The sequence below is a fragment of the Amphiura filiformis genome, chromosome 12 (genome assembly GCF_039555335.1).
Source record: "Amphiura filiformis chromosome 12, Afil_fr2py, whole genome shotgun sequence".
Classification (NCBI taxonomy): Eukaryota; Metazoa; Echinodermata; class Ophiuroidea; order Amphilepidida; family Amphiuridae; genus Amphiura; species Amphiura filiformis.
Genome location: NC_092639.1, coordinates 16091571 through 16098087, shown reverse-complemented (window position 1 = coordinate 16098087; position 6517 = coordinate 16091571).

Here is a 6517-nt window from a genome sequence, read left to right as displayed (position 1 = left end):
CCGGGGGGTGAATTATAGGCAGGCCAGAAGGGGGGGCAAGCATTTTTGGCAGGTCAAAGGGGGGGGTCAAGCGATTTTTGGCAGGTCGAAAGGGGGGCAAGCAATTTTGGCACAAATATTTTGGGTACCGTTTCTATATTACACCCTAAAAATGCGTAGGAAAACGTTAGGAACACATTCAAATATGCAAAATTTCCTGCTCGCTGCGCTCACATTATATGATAAGACAATTTAAGGTTTTAGATTCGGGTTCCCCACAATCTTGCATGTGTAAGGAGGGGGCAAAGATTTTTGGCACGTCAAAGGGGGGCAAAGGTTTTTGGCACGTCGAAGGGGGGGTAAATATTTTTGGCATGGCCAAAGGGGGGCAAGCATTTTGGGCAGACCATTTTGAGAATTCACCCCCCCCCCCCAGGGGTACACATAATTATTGCACTACCCCTAATGCTGAAATGACTGGTAAAGCTGGCTCACTATGCATAATATATCCCGGAAATGTATGCACATACTACTCCCAATTCCAGAAAAATACAGCAAAAATATTTTTGTTTGGGATTAAATTAAACATTTAAATGTTTGGGATTAAAAAATTTTTATATCTGCCAAATGAAACATAGCTCAATCCTAATCATTCAAACTAGTACTGCTACTAACTGGAGATAAAAGAAAAAGCCTTCACTTTTTTTACTAATTAAAAAAAAGCCAAATTAAGACCCGCGCCATTCTCTTTAGAAATATGCAACAAAAAAAACAACTTAACAGTGCGTAACAAATAGCTAGAAACAAATGTGAGGAATTTGAAAATAAAATTATCCCCATCAGGTATTTCTTTCATGTAATATAAAAACAAAGAAAACAACAGTCTTGATTAATATGAAGCTGCAAGCAAATGCTAAATATCATGCAGGTCATTTTCGGTTTTTTCACTTAGGCGTACAGGGTAGGTTGGCACACCCATTCTCTTTAAAAAAAAATGCAAAAATCTGATTTTCCTGCATTATTTAGTGAATTTCTGATATTGCCTTTAATAACAGGAACTTAACAGTGCTTAACAAATAGCTGTAAACAAATTTGAGAAATTGGAAAAGAAAAATATTATAACATATAGATTGTTTTACACTTACCAAATAACGCCCTGTAATTATCTATACGTGAGGTTGCGTCTGCTTAGATTTGTACCATATCCGCATATGGTTCACTTCAGAAAGAAAGATCAGTTCAAATACTTGGTTTTGTGTAAAATTGTTGATCCATAGGGCACACAACAATACTTATTGAAACCAATTATGTACCCACTGACCCAGCTTAAGAAAATACCTGGAATAAAGGTACAGGTTATGTAGTGTCAAAGTGGTAATTTTTGCATGTGTAAATTTTCGCATTGTGACAATTTTCAATTCAGTTACCATATTCATTCCAATAAGTGCCCATACCCCAAGGGTACCATTAATGTTGAAGTGACTGATAGACGTTGATACAGTGAAATAAAGGGTTCAAAAGAAATAACTCCCCCCTAAAATTACAAAACATTTCTTAGCATAACTTGACATACATTTAGTTGATTTGAAAAATTTAAAAAACCTGTAAATAGAGGAATCTTTTTGCTACCCTCCCAACTTCCTTTTTTTGGAAAATCATTTTTTGTTGGTTAAAAATTATCACATTTTTCAAAAATGATGCTTTCAGAAAAAGTTGCACTTTTCAACATCTTATACATGTAATGTACAAACATGTTCTCGATGTCAATGTGATCAATGTTTTGATTGATTTAATTGTTAGTTAATTTTCTTAAATTCTGTGTATCCGATTACTCAGTCACCCATACAATCATCTTTCAGTGTAAAACAATGATTCATCGACATGAATTTTGACATGAATGGGGTTTTCAGTCGGTGCTTCAAAGATGATAAAATCACTATAGCAGTAGAAATAAGGTTTGTAGTGTGATGCTTATTACTTTCGTTGGCTAGAAGAGATGAAGAATTTACTTGCAAATGGTAGACAGAAACGGTTGCAAAGATCTATAGCAACAAATATTGGTGGTTGGAAGTCAGCATCCAGCCAATTAACTGCATGCAGCCAATCTCTTGTGGCCACATCATGAGTGTTACACCTTTATCCAAGAAAGCCATAATTTTAAATCAAAATGCAAGATGCTTCAACTGACCCAATACAGGTAAATGTTCACCATTTTGGTCAAACTTATGCGTAGAGAGCTCATTTCTCCTTCCTAGTGATTTTATCATTTTGAAACAACTGATGATTAAAAACATCAAAGAAAATCTCATTTTACGCCAAAATTAAGTTCAACAAATCTTTCTGATGGTTGCATGGGTGCCTTAAGGATCAGAGACAGAATGGTGAAGGAAAAAAACAAGAATTAAATCAACCATAACATTAATATCGAGAACGTATTGTACAAAATGTGGTAAAGTGCAACTTTTTCTGAAAGCATCATTTTTGGTAAATGTGATTATTTTTGCCCAAAAATATTGCTTTTGCAAATGAAACAACTTTGGGAGGGTTGAGAAGCGATTCCTCTATTCACAGCTTTTTGAATTTCTCAAATCAACAAAATAAATGTCAAGTTATGCAAAGAAATGTTTTGTAATTTTAGGGGGGGGGGGGGGGTTATTTCTTTTGAACCCAGTAGCTTGAGGATTTAAAGTCCTGTGTAAACTTGCAATACATTTACTGCATCAGAAAAGCTACTAGAACATCTCGGGACCGACCCTATTATAGCTTATTATAACGTAGGTAAATTTGTCTCTAATAAACGGCCCTTTGGAAAAAATTAGGTAAACCAGGTAAAAAATAAGCGCCCACCCAAAATGGCATTGTAAAGCACCCTGTGCGCTTATTGGAATTAATACGGTACTTCGCTTGTTTTTAAATTTGCAATTTTGAGTTTTCTTACCTGGAGCATTTCCCCAGTACTCAGTCAAATTTCACAATTTTGGTATAGAACATCTTTGCATGTTTATATTTTCACAATAGCTGCTTAGAGCGTGAAAATAAATGTAACGTGAAATAATCTACTTTTACAGTACCCAACAAATCCAGCGAAGATATCTTCCTCTTCCCAAAATCCTTTGCAACATAATGCATCACCTCATTAAATTAATTGACACTCTTATTACTTTGTACAGATTCCCTTTGTTTTCATGTTGAGAATCGACTGGCTAAACCCAAGGGGGGGGGGGGGCTACATGGGGCGATAGTGAAAATATTAATAAACATATTTTGCAACATCTGGATGTGCTCTTTCAATGAGGTACATTTTTTCTCTATTGACCTAAGCTGCACTAGAAAATTGAAATGGGAGAAATGCATTATGGGAAGTGTATTAAAGATATCTTCTCTGCAATTAATCCAAAAAGCACCTTAAGGGTGCACACCACTAAATAAATCTTACAACAGTATCTAACTTGCATTTGGTGACCAAAATGGTAAAAAAAGATTTTTAACAAGAAAACATACGGATGTGAAGTTTGTGAAAAGGTAATGACAAAAAAATGCCAAAAAATTTATTTTGCATAAAATATTCAAAATGGCCACTAATGCCTGGTTTCAATTTCAAAATTGGGCAATTATGGATTAAAAAGATTATGAGAAATTAAAAAAACAAAACTTTTAAAACATTAACCAGACTTTTACACCCTTTTAGGGGTTCTTCACTCTGAAGGGCAGACAGGAGGCTAGATAACATACTGTCTATTTTATGTTTGTATGATCCCATAATTTTGCTGCAAAATAGCATAATGCGTAATACTTAAAACACCAGTGGCGTAGCGTCATGGAGAGAGGGGCACATGCCCCCAATCAATTGCAAAATTTAGAAAATCCCATAGGAAAATTAACAAAAATTGGCTTATAACCACCCCCCCCCCCAATCAGAGCTGGTGCCCCAATCATGGTCAGTGCCCCCCACAATATGATGACCCACACTATGCCACTGCTAATTACCTAAACATGAATATGTCAACCCTGTAATTCAAACAGTTTTCGCATGAGTTCCACATTTAGGAGAATTTTGAATGTAGACAACAATATCAGTTATAAAGTTCCTTTACTATATCGTCAGCCTGCTACGCTAATTGCATAAGTCATTTTTACATGTTTCTCATTTGCAATTTTGATTTTCTGAGTAATAAACCCATAATTAATTAAATTTCCAGCCACATTTTTCATCAACTTGTGGAATACATCTCTTTTGATGTATTCCACAAGTTAATGAAGAATGCGGCTGGAAATTTGATTAATTATGGGTTTATTACTCAGAAAATCAAAATTGCAAATGAGAAACATGTAAAAATGACTTATGCAATTAGCGTAGCAGGCTGACGATATACAACTAACAGGTTGGCTGGTAAATGGGAAATACCAGAATTTACCATTAAATACTACAGTGTTCATTTTGAGCTATGTGAAAAATACCAAGAAATTCTCATTAACTTTGCTTAAAATACTTATTAAAATAAAAAACAACAAAAAAAAAAACACATAAAAAGTCACTCAATTAGAACAAGAGGGTGATAGCACTTAAAAAATAAGAGGTGAAACATTAGGTCTTAAAATCTTTTCAAAAAGGATTCACTAAAATAAATTTAAAATATCTTTGATGATAGGATTTAACAAAAACAGGTAAAAACTAAGTAAATTTGAATCAATTCCCTTTCAGCTTCATCAATTGTATTTCCACTTCTTGGTATTTCCCAGGTATTTCCCAGGCATTTCCAATGTAAATTGCCAACCCTGGATTTACTCAAATAACAAAATATAACACAAATAACTAATTTGCATGTTTTTTTACAATGTTTATGTACATAATATCTGTGAACAAATTGTTGAGCATGGTCAAGACTTGACAACTTTATTGAAATTCTGGAATTTGAAAGATATTGATGTGTATATAACATGTTGGGCCTTTTTGAAGTATATAACATGTTTGGCCTTTTTGAAAGTAATACATCCTTTCTCAACATCAAATTTGGATAAAGAAGTGGATGAAGACAATAATTCATAGTACATAATTATTCTTGTTTTTCTGAAGATACATGTATTTGAAACAAAAGAAATAAATATAAAACCAGTTATGAAACTAAAGTATTACTGACATTGAACACTTGCCTTTGGATCGATACATAATTGTCTGTTGTACTATTTAAAGAATAATAAGTTTTTATTTTCATGAGTAATTAAGGCAGGTCGGAGACAGTCATGAGTATTTGCACTCAAATATTAAGACAAATAAAGCTGACACACAAGAGGAATGGTATGGGTTCTATAAAGGAGTTCCCAAGGCTTGATGTAAGAGGTGTAATTTTCGCCCCATGGGAATGATTTCTCTTGAGAGTGCTAAAATGCCACAACCTTTTGTTTTAATAAATTATTGCCCTTAACTCAAGAACCAAAAGAGCTAGATGGAAATACAAATGTGATTATTGTCTTCCCCGACTCCTATAAGATCAATGTATTAAACTCGCCATTTTTTAATATTATTTTTTTAATATATAAATGGCTCAAACTATCAAAATATGGCTCCTGCCATCCATATGTGCCACGATCAAGGGAAATGAGTCGGATGTCGCTAATATTGATTTTGAGATATTGGCAAAGATAGTGTTCAAATTCTTTTGTTTTATATTGTTTTCAGCAATTGATATATTGATGTAGCTTCACAAAGAAAAGTCGTATCAACATAGGGTTTTCAGTTTCTGAAAGCTCTAAATGTCCTCTTCAGAAACATGTGTAAAACTCAATTTCGACCAGGGCCGTGGACATGTGACTCATTCCCCTTGATCATATCACATAATGCCTTAAATTTGCTATTATGTTCTGTTCCACAAAGGGCTGTTAAATACTCTGCTCTTAGTCTAATACTTTGCGCATTGCTATTTCTCATACCATATCTCAGCTTCCGCTATCAGTTAATAACACCAATTTACAAGTTTTCATGTCATTTGTTCCAAAATGGTTGGTAGTTAGAGGGTACTGGTAGTTGCAGTGTTTGGTCCCTTTGGCCTATAAAACCTAGCAGCTTAAGCTGACAGTGTTACACGCATTGATCACAAAAACACAGTGCTTGAAATAAAGCCTTTATTAAAGGTGAGCCCTCAGGTCAATGGTGAGCCCTCGGACCAAAACCCAAAGCACAACACAAAAATCATGATGCAGCTCTCCATGTGGCACATATGGAAATTAATGAAGGGCCTGTAGATTTCAACCTCAACGGCCCCCATGGCGCTTGGAAGATTTTGCCTTATTTCAAATACTGCAAAAATGCATTGAATATAAACAGAACTGAACAGAGAACATGCCCAGTACAGGATGTCCCTGAAAGAACTGTATCAACAGTTTATTTTGGGTACTTTAACGCATAAACCAAACATAACTAAATAACCAATGTGGTTGAGGAATATATTATCAGCTATCACATACTTTTTGAATTTTGACAATTGACCACTCCATTTTTGAAATACAAGAATCAAGAATTTTATCAATCCGTTCCATAGAG